General features: G+C 42.6%; 1 protein-coding gene across 30 annotated transcripts in view; it reads right to left on the minus strand.

Moving 5' to 3' along the window:
- The window catches only part of PHF24 (PHD finger protein 24), a 293,212-nt gene that overhangs the window by 20,670 nt on the left and 255,318 nt on the right, over positions 1–17,224 (minus strand). For 8 of the 30 annotated variants that reach the window (XR_013404749.1, XM_077965933.1, XM_077965930.1 and 5 more), the window contains exon 1: positions 4,213–4,349. The exons of 10 other annotated variants lie outside the window; for them this stretch is intronic. The gene's annotated coding sequence lies outside the window, so the exon portion shown is untranslated. Of the gene's footprint in view, positions 1–3,235; positions 3,482–4,212; positions 4,350–4,731; positions 4,793–4,881; positions 5,018–17,224 lie in introns of those variants that run through there. 12 more of the 30 variants (XM_077965934.1, XM_077965931.1, XM_015117519.3 and 9 more) reach the window with 5 other exon arrangements.

Genomic DNA, 17,224 nt, shown 5'->3' on the forward strand with positions numbered 1-17,224 from the left:
CTACTATGCATCAGGCACAAATCAGGTGCTTAATAACTGATGGTAGAATGAACAAATGGAAGCTCATTCAGCCTGTGAGAATGCAGTGAGTATGTGCGTGTGCAGGGGGCATAAGTGTAGGACTGAAAAAAAAAAAGGTGTTGCTTGAGCTAAATTTTGAATATGAGTAGGAGTTACATCAGTGGATAAGGAAAAAAAAAAAAAGCATTCCAGGAAGAGATAACAGCACATGCCAAGGCATGGAGCTATATGGGGACTCCATCATGACTTAGATGGTATGAAGCCAGCCTGGGGGCTAGATAGAAATAGGCAAGGAAATGTGTCTTCACATAAGAATTAGCATCAGTCCAAAAAACTGGTTTGAGATAGTATGCTTAAAATATTTGTTAGAAGAGAATATGTATTTGAGTTTCAGGGAGGAAGAAAACCCCAGAGAATTGGATTTGCCAAGGCCGGGAAGAGGGACTGCCCTGATAAGTTCCAGCACTGACCAATGAGTGCATTGTTTGGCCTTAGGACCCAACAGGAAACTCCTTCGCAACCTAAGAGCTAGTAGGTGGTGATTGTAGTGAATCACTGGGGCTTTCCCTCTGGGAGACTCCTAAGCCTCAAAAAACAAACATACAAAAAGAGAGCGAGCCAATTAGCCCACACAGTTCTGTTTTAGTGAGAGGACCCCAGTAAGATGAAGCATTTCTCAAAACCAAAGAGCCAACATATATCTAAAAGGGATTCATAAACTGTAACATGCTATCTAAATAAAAGGTTCTGTCATTACTATCATAGGAAGGCAAAAATGTGGTCAGTTTACACTCAGAGTACAATGGGCAAAAGTAATTTTGGCAGGGCACTGGCAGGAGGGCTGAATGTGGCTGCCAGAGGAGGCATAGCACAGCAGCTGAGTTTCAGTGATGCTTGGGAAAAGGCATACTCTACATTGGTTCCTGTAAATATTCTGTAATGCCATAGTTTCCCCCTTACTTTTCCTACTCTTTATAGTGAATTATTAGAGAAATGCAGACTGATTCGATGTGAACTCCTCAAGGGCAAGAAACTCATATTTATCTAGCATAGTGCCTGGCAAGTAAGTAGCACTTAGTAAATGTAAGTGAGTCTCTGAGGGGATTGCTGGAAAAGGGGAGAGAATGGAGGGGGATGTGCTAATGGAAAAATAATCATGTCTCCAGCTGGACACTGATGGTCTTGGTTTCTTGGTCCAAAGCTAGTAAGCAATTCCTGTCAGAATTTGGTCATTAAGATTGAGGGGTGGAATGGATAATGATATTCCCATCAGAAATGAATAAATCAAGTTGGGACATGAAGATAGCAGAAGCCAAGCAGCACTGCTGGAGAGAAGCATGTGGGACTAAAAGATAATAGATTCTGTAGCTAAAGAGAAGGGAAACTATATTTGCATAAATGTGATCCACTTAGGAACAGGTGTAGTGGAAAAAATTGCAGAGTGGGGGAAATGGGCCTGGGAAGGTCTTACTATCCATGTTTGAGGAAAAGGAATGCAAATGTTAGAAGAAGACAATGTTAGAAGATTGGAGAATATGTGAAAGATCAAAGGTTGAGAAATCCAGACAGTAAAATCCAGACACATTTGGGCACACTCAAATGAAACTGGGTGAGCCAGTCTCTCCCCTTTTATTTCCCTTTGGAGAGAGCATTTCTGAGAAGATTAAGGCCACCTGGTGACATCTTTCATGCACATTCTGGAATGATCTGATTTGCAGACTCATGCTGTGACTAGGGAGAGTTAGGCAGTATTCTTAGAATTTTTGAAACCTTAATTTTTACCCAATGCTGGACATAGGGAAGGTGATATCCAAGGTCCAAGATTAGGGGAGAGCCTGGGTCCATTTAGTGATTTTTCCAGGGTCATGAGTGGGTGTGATAATAAGCACCCTCAACAAAAGACCAATTTAGGAATAAAATCTCAAAGACAAATCAGTGAGCTGGAACAAAGATCATATCTTCAGGTTTGGTCCTTCTGACTTTCTTTAAAAATATGCCTACCTATTTATTTTGATCTGTTAAGCAGATGAGGTGGGTTTGAACTGAAAGGGGGATTATAAACAACTTTACAATGGGGAGGTCCTAACCAACATAAATCTTTGTCAGAATTTACTCCACTGAGTTGCGCACAAGGTAGCATAATTGAGTTAAAAAAAAAAAAAAAAACTAACAACTGGTAAACTATGTTGTTCTGTTTTCCCACTAGCTTGGTCTCTCTTCTCACTATGTAATTCCAGAAGCCAAAGGAAGCCGCTTCTATTCAAGGAGGATTTAACTAGGTTTGACTGTGTGGAAGAAACAGGGAAGGGGAGCAGGAAAACCTTTCCGGAATGGCTCTGTAATGAATATCATTGCTTGGCCCTCTCACCACTCCATTTTTGGACAAGAAACCAGAATCCATCCTTGGGCTCAAAGTTGAACTCTTGGGATACAGCTGGAATGAAAACATCGAGGGGGCGAGATGAGGAGGCAACACTATGTCTGGCGCAGACCCTTTGCGCTCCCCCTAACAGACTCCCAGTGAGCCTTCCTTGGCTCTGCACCTTTCCCGCCCTCCTCCTCCTCATGCAGAGGTACTCTTGGGCAAAAGTGTCCTGTGTGCTATCTGTGGACCATTGTCCACTGGTGCATGTAGTCAGAGGGCCACAAGGACAGTGTGGATCGTGCTTCCTAAAAGTGACCCTGTCTCTGCTTTCTCTCCTTCAAGTATTCTGTAGCAGGGAGGGTGGCCTTGGGACACTCCATCTGCAGAAGGGTTCCCCTAGATCCCCAGAGCAAGCCTTGTCAAAAACCACACCCAGAGGCCTCAATTAGGTCCAGAGCCACCCCAAGTCATCATGAAATGGGACTGCCAGTGAAGGAAGCCACACCCTGAAATCTGGGGATTCTGTGGAAATCAGTTCCTGCAGCAATCTCATGGCCACTTAAACTGTCCTCATCCACTTATTTAATCATCACATTTACTGAGCATGTACCACTGCAAAACCCTATGCTTGGCAGGCACCATAGTGCAACTTATTAACAAATATCTATTCTTTCTTCTGCTTCTCCTTAGTACTTTTTCCCAAATAAAATTTGAAAAACATTTTATGACTATGTTTTTCATCAGCTTTGTGACCTTGGGTAAACTGCGAAACCCCTCTGAGTCTCAGTGTTTAGAAGGGGATAATTTCACAAAGCTGTTGTAAGAGTTATATGAGATGTTTAAACATACCTGGTATAGTGCCGAGCGCTATAGTGCCGAGGTGCTCAACAATCCTATACATCCTTTATTCCTTCCTTCAAAGGTCTTTCCCTCCAGGACCTGCCAAAGTCTGTTATTCCACCTGATCTTACTGCTTCCTTCTGGACGGTCAAACCCAGGGGCTCAAATCTATCTTTGCTTGAGAGGCCTCACTGGTCCTCTTCCCCGGCTTGGGGCCCAGTGCTCTCGCAGCAGTTTCTACCTCCACTAAAATGCGGCATGGAGCAACTGGGCTACCATGGAGAAGAAAAATCCGAATAGGGAAAGAGGGGAATGGAAAGAGGCTGCAGCCCCAGAAGGCCCCCACCTCTGGGCCACGCTGTGGGGAGACAAGTGAGGGCATATGGAACTCTACAGGGAGGTCGAGGCCAAAGTCCTTGGAGCCTTGGGAAGTCACTCATAGATCCCATGGCAGGATCCCCCCTCCCCAATCAGAGGTTGCTTCTCACAGTTCTAGGGCACAGTCTCAGGGCCTCCTTTTCTAGGGAGCCCTTTGGGGGCTCCACCACCTCCAGGCTCCTGCGGCTCCCCTATGTTCCCAAGTGGTCTTCCATTGAGCCAGCTCCAGAGACCACCCTTGTGCCTTCTCCCACAGTGACACGGAAGGGCTCTCTGGGGCCAGTCCCCTCCACGCTGGGGCTCCCCATGGCAGCAAATGCAGACAGCGCCCCGGGAGTCCATTCCCACAGGGGGTCTTTATGGGGGCGGCTCCTCACAGCACCTCAGGGACTTCCCCCAAGGCGTAGAGGCAGCAGTCACTCGGGGTTCATCCAATGACACGGGGGCCACTTTGGAAGCGGCTCCCACTCGGGGTTCATCCAATGACACGGGGGCCACCTTGGAAGCGGCTCCCACACAAGCACCTCAGAGTCCCGGAGGACTGTCCGCGGCCGCAGACCCGCCCCTCAGGTGACGGCCCGGTCCCCGCCGCCCCCGCCCCCGCTTACCGGGACCGTCCGGGTGCGGGACGCGGCTCCGGGGCGGCGGACTCTACACCGCGGGCCCCGCGCTGCCCACGGCAGCCCGAGAGCCGGCGTGCTGGGCCGAGCGCCGGCAGCAGGCGGCGCGGGCGGAGCGGCAGGCTGAGGAGGCTGCGGCGCGCGCGCCCCGAGCACACCCACCCGCCCCCCGGGGCTGCTGCGCGTGCACCCGCGCGAGGTGCCCTGGGCCGGACGGTGGGCGCGCCCCGCCCCGCCCAGTCCTCCTGCGCCTCCAGGCGCGGCCCTCGCGGCTCCGCGGGCGACGGGTGACCGGCGACGGGCGCGCGGGCGTGGGGCACCGTGGGAGTGCTGGAGGACGGCGGTAGGCTCCGATGAGCAGACTGCCCAGGTGCCCGTGGGCGCCCCCCACGAGCGCCCGGCACTGCGGCGCGAGGACTGCGCCAGCGGCCGACTGCAGCAAGGACAGTGCCCCCCCGGAGGAGGCGGCCCGGAGGGGGCGCCGCGGGGGGTGCTGGGGCCGCTCACCGCTAGCGTTCAGCGCCGGGGCGAAGGCGGGGTCCGGGTAGATGCTGCCACCAGCACGTGCCTGGGGTGGGGAGAATGACTCATCTAGCGGGTCCTACCAGCCGTCCCCGCAGGGCTTCGGGCTCACGACCCTGGCACTGGGGCACTCACCTTTGCAGTACCCCACTGGCCTCCGGAGGGTCCCAAGGAGCCTTCACATAGTCCTCGGCTGGCCCAGCCTACCCTATGCGCTGTTTTCTGGGATTATTGGTTTTTCATCTCCAGCAGCGAGGCTGTGCTGTCGTGTAACCCACTTTTTGCTGCAGCAACCTCATCCCTCACACTATCCAAACAGCTAACTTGTCAGAAGGCCAGCAATTCTGAGGGCTATAATGTGCATTACACCAAACTACATGCTTTGAAGAGGGCAAGAAAAAGATCAAATCATAAGACACCCAGCAACTAATTATAAGGAAAATCTGAAGATATGCAAATGATATGCCGAGATCCCTTTAATTTATATTAATTGCATTTACATTTTAAAAATACCTTCATTTTCTTATGCATTCAATTTATTTACCTCAAATATAATGCACGTCATTTTTTGAGTGTCTAGTATTTATTACATACTGTGTTAGGTAACCTGGTGGGATATGAAAAAGAAATTTTGCCCTTAATGTGGAATTTACCAATAGGGGATATAAGGTAAGTATGGTATATTTCTATCACTTTAAAACACAAAGTGCCAGGTACTATTCTAAATGGTATAAATATATTGTCATTAATTTTCACATCATCCCTTTGAGGGAGTGTACTGTTAGTTTCAACATTTTGCCAGTGATGAAACAGAGGCACAGAGAGGTTAAACAACTCGCCCAAGGTCACATGGCTATATGTGATGGAGGTGAGACTGAAATCCAGGTATTCTGATTTCATACCACAAGCTCCTATTTCTCAGTACTGTCACTGAGAAAGGAAAGTCTATAAACCATTAATATATGGAGTTCTAAATTTAGTACTTATTAGTTCTAAAATGAGTGCTTATTTCTCAAGAGACACTATGGTTATTTTGCTTGTTGTGAAACTAGCGCTAAAAAGCAGAGTGAGCTATCCATATAGTCTGGGGGTCCCCTAACTTTCTTTAGAATTACATCATAACAGTTTCACTGATAGGCTTCTCTGAACTGTTTTTAGTAAGTGTTTTATTTCTAGGCCGTCTGATGGGCTTATATGGAAAAGGAGGTTGTAACATCATCATATAAATCTCTGTCGGTTAATTCCTTCCTTCATTCAAAAAAATGTATATCGTGGCCAGGCGCAGTGGCTCACACCTGTAATCCCAGCACTTCGGGAGGCCGAGGCAGGTGAATCACCTGAGACCGAGACCAGCCTGGCCAACATAGTGAAACCCCACCTCTACTAAAAATAAAAATTAGCCGGGTGCAGTGGCATGTGCCTGTGTTCCCAGCTACTCAGGAGGCTGGGGCAGGAGAATCTCTTGAACCCAGGAGGCAGAGGTTGCAGTGAGGCAAGATCGCACCACTGCATTCCAGCCTGGGCGACAGTGAAACTCCGTCACACACACACACAAAAGTACATTGTGCATCTGTAGCATGCCAGGCATTGTGCTGAGAACTAGAAAGGGTGCAAATAAGAGTAAGACACAGTACTTTCCCTCAAAGAACTATAATCTCATAGAGGACAAGCATTGACAGAGAACCATAATCATACTACAAAAGAGAAAATCAGTTGTGCGCAATAGAGGAATGAAATGCAATGGAAGTTCCAAGGTGGGAGAGACAGATTACTTCATGAAGGGAGGTATTTGGGTTAAGGAATGCATAATGATCATTTAAATTATTGTTGATATTAAAACATTAAAAGTCATATCAAAATTTATCAATTTCATTTTTTAATTACATGCAGTTTTTCTCATGTTGAGGAGAGACAGCTTTTACTATTTTATTCAGAGAGTGGAGAGGTTAGAAAGTGCAAACTTTTTGGAGGTAGTTTACTTTATGCAAGTGGAGGACACAGAATGATGCACAAGGTAAGATTTTCAAGGTCAAAGGAATAGCAAAAGAAAAAGCAAGGCAGGATTGAATAAGGTTGGTCTGGAGGCAGCTGGGACTCTGACAAGGTGAAACGGTTCTAGAGAGCAGCCTGTACCACTCTTTTTTTTTTGAGACAGAGTCTCATTCTGTTGCCCAGGCTGGAGTGCAGTGGCTTGATCGCGGCTCACTGCAACCTCCGCCTCCCAGGTTCAAACGAGTCTCCTGCTTCAGCCTCCTGAATAGCTGGGATTACAGGCATGTGCCACCACACCCGGCTAATTTTTGTATTTTTAGTAGAGACGGGGTTTCGCCATGTTGGCCAGGCTGGTCTTGAACTCCTGACCTCAGATGATCCCCCTACCTTGACTTCCCAAAGTGTTGGGATTGCAGGCATGAGCCACTGTGCCTGGCCCTAGCCTGTACCACTTTTAACTGTCTTTATGAGGCAGGGACTGTTTTCAACTTTTTTTTTTTTTTTTTTTTTGCATATTCTTTGGCTATGGCAAACATATGCCAAAAATATTCTGGGGTGGTCTGAGTTCAGATATTTATGACCATAAGTTTTTGGGCTTATAAGATTGACAAATACAGTTACCACCATGTTAATGTCTAGAAAATAGAGAATATTATTCTGGCTGGGTATGATGGCTCACACCTGTAATCCTTGCACTTTATGAGAGCGAGGTGAGAGGGTCACTTGAGCCTAGGAGTTTGAGACCAGCCTGAGCAACATAGCAAGAAACAATCTTTCACTTCCAGCAGCGAAGCTGTGGTGTTGTGTAAAATTATGCTAAAAAATAATACTTAAAAAAGAGAATATTGTATGCTCAACTAATGTTTAATAAAAAAGGAGCTGGGAAAGGAAGGAAAGGCTATTTGATAAGTAACTAAATTCTTAGATGTTTTAATATGGTAGGTAATAGAGAGCCTCTGTAAGTTTTTGTTTTTGCTTTCTGAGACAGGATCTTGCTCTGTCACCCAGGCTGGAGTGCCATGCACTATATGTTTTTTTTTCTTGTAAGTTTTTGAGCAGAGTAGTAACATCTTAAGGACCACCTTAGGTGGTCCTTAAGCATTTAGAATTATTATCTTTTAGGTAAAGGACTGAATGAGAGTGTGTATGATATTTTGTTTGTAGTTTAAACAAATTGTAAAAGTATAAACATGAAGATGAGACTAATTTCTCTTAGGCCTTAGACAAAAACCTGTTGGGGTATTAAAGAGACTGTGGGGGGAAATCAGAATGACACCAAACTCTGTGTTGTCCTCATATCCTGATGGTGAGCTCATGTAGAAGAGAATCTGTGCAACCTTTTTGCTTACAATACACATCTCTTGGGGCCACTGCCTAGCACACAATTCCCCCTTTGTTGTGAATGGCTTCAGTGCACAAGGACAAAGCCCCAGTGGCCTTCTCAGATTTAGGGCATTCATCCCTTGGCTGCCGCTAATTGATCCAGAGGTAGACAGCCAACTAAAGTTGGTGCAATTATACTCACTCAGGAACCTGAAACTCAAAACAGAGAAGCAAAGAGTCTGAGAACTGTGGTGCGTACATTAGTGACAGTGTGTCCTGAAGTGAAGACCTACCCACTGCTGCTGTGGGTCCCTGCTCTTCCTACGCCTTGGTTCTTCTGATCCTTCCATCCCTTTATGTGTGTGTGTGTGTGTGTGTATGTGTGTTTGTTTTTTGAGAAGGGAGTCTTGCTATGTTGCCCAGGCAGGTCTCAAACTACTGGGCTCATGCTATCCTCCTGCCTCTGCCTCCCTAAGTGCCGGGATTACAGATGTGAGACACTGTGCCCATCTCTTCCATCCCTTTGAATGCTTCAGCCAGCCTGTGGGTTTCCATTGCTTACAACCAAAGGGTTTTTGTTGTTGTCATTGTTTGTTTTAAGAGACAGGGTCTTGCTCTGTTGTCCAGGCTGGAGTGCAGAGGCACAATCACAGCTCACTGCAGCCTTGACCTCCCAGGCTCAAGTTATCCTCTCACCTCAGGCTCTCGAGTAGACATCATGCCTGGCTATTTAAAAAAAAAAAAAAAAAAAATATATATATATATATATATATATTTTGTAGAGATAGGGGTCTCACTGGTGCCCAGGCTGATCTCAAACTCCTGGCCTCAATTGATCTTCTCAAAGCACTGAGATTACAGGTGTGAACCACCACACCTAGCCTAAAGAGATCTTTTTTTTTTTTTTTTTTTTTTTTTGAGACGGAGTCTCGCTCTGTCGCCCAGGCTGGAGTGCAGTGATAGGGTTGAAATAGAGTCACCAAACTGTTGATGAAGAATCTCGTACTAAGTTGGAATTTCCTGGTGCAGTAAACAATACTAAAATGGTGTTGACATCTAATCAGAGCTTGTATCTTCACTGTAACAATCCCTTAATACCTGTTCTACCAAAGAAACACAAGCCCTGGGCTTCTTTGTTATTAGGATTGGCACTTAAAAATCCTGAGTATAAGGCTGGATGCGGTGACTCACATCTGTAATCCCAGTGCTTTGGGAGGCCAAGATCGGAGGATCACTTGAGGCCAAGAGTTTGCGACCAGACTGGTCAATATAGCAAGACCCCTGTCTCTACAATAAAAGATAAAAAAGAAAAATTAGCCAGGCTTGGTGGCACATGCCTAGCTACTCAGGAGACCGAGGTGGAGGGTTGCCTGAGCTCAGGAGTTCGAGGCTGCAGTGAACTATGTATTTTACAAAAATTTACTTCCAATCTGTAGTTTGTCCTTTCATTCTCTTGACAGGGTCTTTTGCAGAGCAAAGTTTTTAATTTGATGAAGTCCAGTTTATCAATCTTGTCTTTTATGGGTTGTGCCCTCAGTGTCATATCTAAGAACTCTTTGCCCAACCCATGATCACAAAAGATTTTGTCCTATCTTTTACAGAAGAAATGAAGTTTATACTTTTATTATTTACACTTAGGTTTATGATCTATTTTTAATTAATTTTTGTGTAATGTATGAGGTATAGATGGAAATTCCTGATTTTGTATATGGATGTCCAGTTGTTTTAGCACCCTTTGTTGAAAAGACTTTCTTCGTTGAGTGGCCTCTATGCCTTTTTTGGATATCAGTTGGCCTTGATCACAGGTATTTGCATATGTCCAAATTCATCAAAGAGTATACATTAAATATGTGTAGTTATTTGTGTGGCAATTCTACTTCAATAAAGCTGTTAAAAAATAAATTGGCAATTTTTGTGTAGGTCTATTCCTGGACTCTCTCTTCTGCTGTGTTGATCTATGTCTCTGTCCTCTTGCCCATACTACATTGTCATCTTCATTAGTATAGCTTTTTAGTAAGTCTTAAAATCAAGTAGTGTGAGTCCTCTTTGTTTTTCTTTTTTGAAATAATTTTGGGTATTCTAGTTCCTTTGCCTTTGGATATAAAATTTAGAATTAGTTTTTTGATTTGCATGAAAAAATCCTGCTGGCATTTTAATTGGCACTGTGCTAAATCTTTAGTTTGGGAAAAAACTGTCATCTTAATGTTGACTCTTAAAATCCATGAATATGGCATATCTCCCCATTTAGTTAGGTCTCCTATGATTTCTTTTATTGGTGTTTTGTAATTTTCTGTATATAGATCCTGCACATCGTTTGTGCAGTTTTTATAGTTTGTCCAAATTGCTAGTATATAGACGTATACTTGATTTTTGTTTTGCCCTTGTATCCTGTGACCTTGCTAAACTCACATATTCGTTCTAGGAGCTTTTGTGTAGATTATTTGGGATTTTTCATGTAGACATTTGTGTTCTCTGTGAATAGAGACTGTTTTAATTATTGCTTGCCAATCTCTATGCTTTTTATTTATTTGTTTTTCTTTATTGCACTGTCTGGGATTTCTAGCATGATGTTGAATAGGAGTGGTGAAAGCAGACATCCAATCTTAGGGGGAAAGCATTTAGTTTTTCAACATTAAATATGATGTTGGTTTTAAGTTTTGTTGTAGAAGCTCTTTGTTAGGTTAAGAAAGTCTCAAGGAGCTAAGGGTGGCCTCCAGCCAATAGCCAGCAAGAATCCAGAGCCTTCAGTCTTACAGACACAACAAAATAGATTCTGGAAACAATCTGAGTGAGCTTTGAAGTGGAATATTCCTCAGTTATATTAACTTCCTATTGCTGCTGTAACAAATTATCACAAACTTAGTGGCTTAAAATGTCACAGATTTATTATGTCACAATTCTAGGGGTCTGAAGTTCAAAATGAGTCCTATGGGGGATAAAATCAAGGCATCAGCAGGGCTCTATTCCTTCTGGAGGCTCTTGGGAAGAACCCATTTCTTGTCTTTTCCAGCTTCTAGAGGCCACCTGTATAATTTGGTTTGTGGCCCCTTCCTCTGTCTTCAAAGCCAGCAGTAGATGGTTGAATCTTTCTCACATTACATCACTCTGACTTCTATTGTTACATCTCGTTCTTTGAATCTCTTGCCTATCTCTTTCTCTTATAAAGACACTTATGATTATATTGAGCCCACCATATAATCCAAAATAACCTTCCCATTTCAAGATCCTTAACTTAATCATATCTGCAAAGACCCTTTTGCCATATGATCCCCTTGTACTATAACATATTCTCAAGTCCTGAGGATTGGGACATTGACATCTTTGAGAGACCATTATTCCGCCTACCCACTAGTCAAACCCCCATATGAGAATACAGGCCAGCCAAAACCTTAGTTGCAGCCTTATGAGACCCTAAACATAGCACCCGGGTAAGCCATGCATGAACTCTTGACCCACAGAAAGTGTGAGATTATAAGTGTATTGTACTATGTTTGTGGTAATTTGTTAAGGAACAATATAAAACTAATATAATAGGCATGTAATTGTTCATAATGTTTCCTCATTATCCCTTTAATATCTGTCCTACAGACCTTATTGCATTCATGAATATCCCTTATTTCATTCCAGATATTGGTAATTTGTGTGTTTTTCTTTTTTTCTTAGTCTGGCTAGAAGTTTGTCAATTTTATTGGTCTTTTCAAAGAATCAGCTTTTGTGTTTTAATTGATTTTCTCTATTGATTTTCTGCTGATAATTTTATTAAACTCTACTTTACCTTTTTAATTTTCCTCCTTATGTTTGCTTTGGGTTTTGTTTGCCCTTCCCTGTTTTTAGTTTAAGGTGGAAGCTTAGCCTTTTGGTCCCAAGATCTTTCTTCTTTTCTTTTTTAAAATCGAAATATAATTCACATGTTATAAAATTCACTTTTTTAAAAGGTACAATTCAGTGGGGTTTTTTGTTTGTTTGTTTTTGTTTTTTGAGATGGAGTCTTGCTCTGTCACCCAGGCTGGGGTGCAGTGGCCGGATCTCAGCTCACTGCAAGCTCTGCCTCCCGTGTTTACGCCATTCTCCTGCCTTAGCCTCCCGAGTAGCTGGGACTACAGGCGCCCATCACCTCGCCCGGCTAGTTTTTTGTATTTTTTAGTAGAGACGGGGTTTCACTGTGTTAGCCAGGATGGTCTCGATCTCCTGACCTCGTGATCCGCCCGCCTCGGCCTCCCAAAGTGCTGGGATTACAGGCTTGAGCCACCGTGCCCGGCCTCAGTGGTTTTTAATACATTCACAGTGTTGTGCAATCATCACCACTATCTAATTTGATAATATTCTTCTTTATTGATATAAACATTCCCAAATTTTAATATATTTAAATTTCACTAAATTAAAAATATTTTCATGTTTCCCTGGAGACTTATTCTCTAACACATGGGCTATTTAGTGGTGTCTTGTTTAGTTTCCAAGTATTTTAGGTTTTTCACAGATATTTCTCTGTCATTAATTTCTATTTTATTCCATTGTGGTCCAAGAACATACTCTGTATGATTTCAATTCTTTTTTGAGACAGAGTCTCCTCTGTTGCCCAGGCTGGAGGAAGTGCAATGGCGTGATCTCTGCTTACTGCAACCTCCGCCTCCTAGGTTTAAGCGATTCCCCTGCCTTAGCCTCCTGAGTAGCTGGGACTACAGCAGTGCACCCCCATGCCCAGCTAATTTTTGTATTTTTAGTAGAGACAGGGTTTCACCATGTGGCCAAGCTGGTCTCGAACTCCTGACTTCAAGTGATCCACCCGTCACCAGTCAATTCTTTTTTAAATATAATTATATAAATTTTATTTTTCATGGGGTTATTATCTTTAACCACAACTGGCTTATGATTTCTTTCTTTTTTTTTTTTTTACTCTAACTTCTGGGATACATGTGCTGAACTTGCAGGTTTGTTACATAGGTATACACGTGCCATGATGGTTTGCTGCGCCTATCAACCCGTCATCTAGGTTTTAAGCTCCGCCTGCATTAGGTATTTGTCCTAATGCTCTCCCTCCCCTTTCCCCCGCCCCCAACAGGCCCTGGTGTGTGATGTTCTCCTCCTTGTGTCCATGTGTTATCACTGTTCAGCTCCCACTTATGAGTGAGAACATGAGGTGTTTGGTTTTCTGTTCCTGTGTTAGTTTGCTGAGGATGATGATTTCCAGCTTCATCCATGTCCCTGCAAAGGACATGAACTCATTCCTTTTTATGGCTGCATACTATTCTGTGGTGTGTTTGTGCCACATTTTCTTTATCCAGTCTATCACTGATGGGCATTTGGGTTGGTTCCAAGTCTTTGCTATTGTAAATAGTGCTGCAATAAACATATATCTGCATGTGTCTTTATAGTAGAACGATTTATAATCCTTTGGGTATATACCCAGTAATGGGATTCCTGGGTCCAATGGGTATTTCTGGTTCTAGATCCTTGAGGAATCGGCACACTATCTTCCACAATGGCTGAACTAATTTACACTCCCACCAACAGTGTAAAAGCATTCCTGTTTCTCTGCATCCTCGCCAGCATCTGTTGTTTCCAGACTTTTTAATGATCACCATTCTAACTGGCGTGAGATGGTATCTCATTGTGGTTTTGATTTGCATTTCTCTATTTATTACCTAGAAATATGGTTTACTTTTGTGAATATTCCACGTGCACTTGAAAATAATTTTGTTGGATGGAGTGCTCTTTAAATTAGGCAATTACGTCAAATGGGTTGATAGTGTCATTCAGGTCTTCTGTATCCTTACTGATTTTCTATATACTTGTTCTATTGATTAGAGAGAGAGGAGTGTTTAAATGTTCCAGTATATTTGTGGATATGACTTTTAGTAATGCTAGTTTATGCTTTAGCATCTGTTATTATGTGCATATACCTTTGGATTGTGATGCTACCTTTGGGAATCAGCCTTCTTATCATTATATAATGTGGCTCTTTACTTCTGGTAATAGTTCTTGTTCTGAAGTCTACTTTGTCTAATGTTAATATAGTCAGTCTAGCTTTGAGTTGCCATGCTATGTATTTTCTCATATTTTAACTTTTAATCTATCTATACAAGTTGAGTATCCCTTATCTGAAATGCTTGAGAGTTTGGATTTTTTCAGACTGTGAAATACAGTTGTGTGTTGCTTAACATGGGGATAGGTTCTGAGAAATGTGTTCTTAGGTAATTTCATCATTGTGCAAACATCATAAAGTGTACTTACACAAACCTAGGTGGAATAGCCCACTACACACCTAGGCTATGTATATAGCCTATTGCTCCTAGGCTTAAACCTGTATATCATGTTAGTGTACTGAATACTGCAGGCATTTGTAGCACAATGGCAAGTATTTGTGTATCTAAACCTATCTAACCATAGAAAAGGTACAATGAAAATATGGTATAAGAGATAAAAAGTGGTCCACCTGTATAGGGCACTTACCATGAATGGAGCTTGCAGGACTGGAAATTGCTCTGGGTGTCAGTGAGTGGGTGGTGAGTGAATGTGAAGGCCTAGGAAATTACTGCACATGACTGTAGACTTTATAAACACTGTACACTTAGGCTATACTACATTTTTAATTTTTTTCTTTCTTCAAAAATAAATTAACCTTAGCTTACTGTAACTTTTAAATTGTATACACTTTTCAATTTTTAAAAAGCTTCTTTACTCTTGTAATAACATTTAGCTTGAAACACACATTGTACAGCTGTACAAAAATGTTTTCTTTCCTTATATCCTTACTCTATAAACTTTTTCCTCTTTTTTTTTTTTTTTTGAGAGGGAGTCTTGCTCTGTCGCCCAGGCTGGAGTGCAGTGGCGCAATCTCGGCTCACTGCAAGCTCCGCCTCCTGGGTTCAGGCCATTCTCCTGCCTCAGCCTCCCGGGTAGCTGGGACTACAGGCGCCCACCACCGCGCCCGGCTATTTTTTTTTTTTGTATTTTTTAGTAGAGACGGGGTTTCACTGTGTTAGCCAGGATGGTCTCGATCTCCTGACCTCGTGATCTGCCCACCTTGGCCTCCTAAAGTGTTGGGATTACAGGCGTGAGCCACCGCGCCCAAACAACTTTTTCCTATTTTTAACATTTTTATTTAACTTTTCAAACTTTTTTCTTAAAAATGAAGACACGAACACACACGCATTAGCCTAGGCCTACACAGAGACAGGATCATTAATATCACTGCCTTCCACCTTCATATCTTGTCTCACTGGAAGGCCTTCAGAGGCAATAATAGGCCTGGAGCTGTCATCACCTATGACAACAATGCCTTCTTCTGGAATACTTCCTGAAGGACCTCCCTGAGGCTGTCTTACAGTCAACTTTTTTTTTTTTTTTAATAAGTAGAAAGAGTACACTTTAAAATAAAGATAAAAAGTATGTCAGCATTTATATACATAAACCAGTAACACAGTCATTTATTATCACTAGCAAGTATTATGTACTATATATAATTGTATGTGCTATACTTTTATATAACTGGCAGCACAGTGGGTTTGTTTACCCCAGCATCACCACCAACATGTGATTAATGTGTTGCGCTGTGACTTACAATGGCTATAGTGTCACTAAGTGATAGGAATTTTTCAGCTTCATTATAATTTTATGGGACCATTATTGTATATTTTGTCCACCATTGACCAAAACATCATTTCTGCAGCACATAGCTATAAATAAAATTTAAAGGAAGGTCACTTGTTGAAATGACTTGTCATATGCCCATTACTGGGACAACAACTGTGGCCAGAAGGATGGGACTCTACAATTGGCTAGGTCCGAGTCTCAAGCTCCCCCGTGACAAGGAAGTACGGTACTATAATTGGCAGTTGAATGACAACCAAATGGAGTAGAGTTGGGAAAGTTCTCTAAAGGAGAGGGTCGCTGTTGGTAGAAGAAGAGGAGAAAAGAATTGATGGGCAGATTTGAAAAACAGATGTCCATTCTACCCTCTCAACTGAACCACCCTTTTTTCTTAGGACCTGGGAACTTTTGATTTCTTTTTGTTTCATTACCCTTTCTTATTCATCAGAGCAAATTAATTACACATTTCTGATGATTTTTCCTTTTAAGTGTTTCTCATCTTCTCCCAAATTTCATCACCCTGGTCTGGATCTTTGTGACTTTGCACCTGCTTGTGTCAATAAATTCCAAATTGTCCTTCCTGCCTTCTCTTTATAAGACCAATCTCTGGGCAGTCTGTAGCTGTATGCAACTTCTTAAAACACCAACTTCATCATCATTATCATAAAAATTATGTCAGCATATATCTAATTTTTGTACACTTTGTAAGGTACTTTCACATATTGTCAAATAATCACCCCATGTAGAACTAGAAATCTCGATCTATAATATATTGGCTTTAATTAGATTAATCTAAAATTGTGCCTATAAACCTGTAACACAGCAAAGTCACATCTTCGAATGGGTTTGGAAGTGGGTATGGAATCTTACAAGAGAAATATGTCAATCACTTAGAAAAAAACCCTGTCTTATATGCCAGAAGTTGAAACTCTTGTTGGACAGAATAGAAAGAATCTATTTCTATCAGACTTGACCATGAAGGTGTCAAGATGTTAACGAGGTAGCTTCTAAATAGACAAGATATTGTTTTCTCAGTGAGGCAGTTAGGAACCACCTACCATTAATAATAACACCAACAACTAATAGAATGCATGTATTAAGTGCCTGCTATGTGTTAAGTATAGTTAAACATTTTACATAAATTATATTATTTTATTTAATCCTCCAAATAATCCTGCAAGGTGTTGTGGTGACCATAAAAAATGTGCCTTTCCTATCTCCTACTGCAGAGCATAGTATTGGCAACCCTCGCTGCTGCACTCTGAATCAACAGCATCTGCACTAAGGCCACAGTTCCCATAGACTGTTCTCAGCCAGCAAGTGATTGCAGCAGGGTACTAAGGCGGGCCTATTCTGACAAGATGTAGGACTCCTTTGACAGGCTACTTTGGCTTGAGGAACTCCCATTGGCCTTGCTGAAATTTTCTTAAAACAGCATGGCAGTTGTTTTAGTCTATTTTCTGCTGCTGTAACAAAATACCACAGACTGGGTAATTTATAAAGAAAATAAGTTTATTTAGCTCATGATTCTGGAGATTGGGAAGTTTAAGAGCATGGCACTGGCATCAAGCAA

This window comes from Macaca mulatta, chromosome 15 (assembly GCF_049350105.2).
Source record: "Macaca mulatta isolate MMU2019108-1 chromosome 15, T2T-MMU8v2.0, whole genome shotgun sequence".
NCBI classification, from domain to species: domain Eukaryota; kingdom Metazoa; phylum Chordata; class Mammalia; order Primates; family Cercopithecidae; genus Macaca; species Macaca mulatta.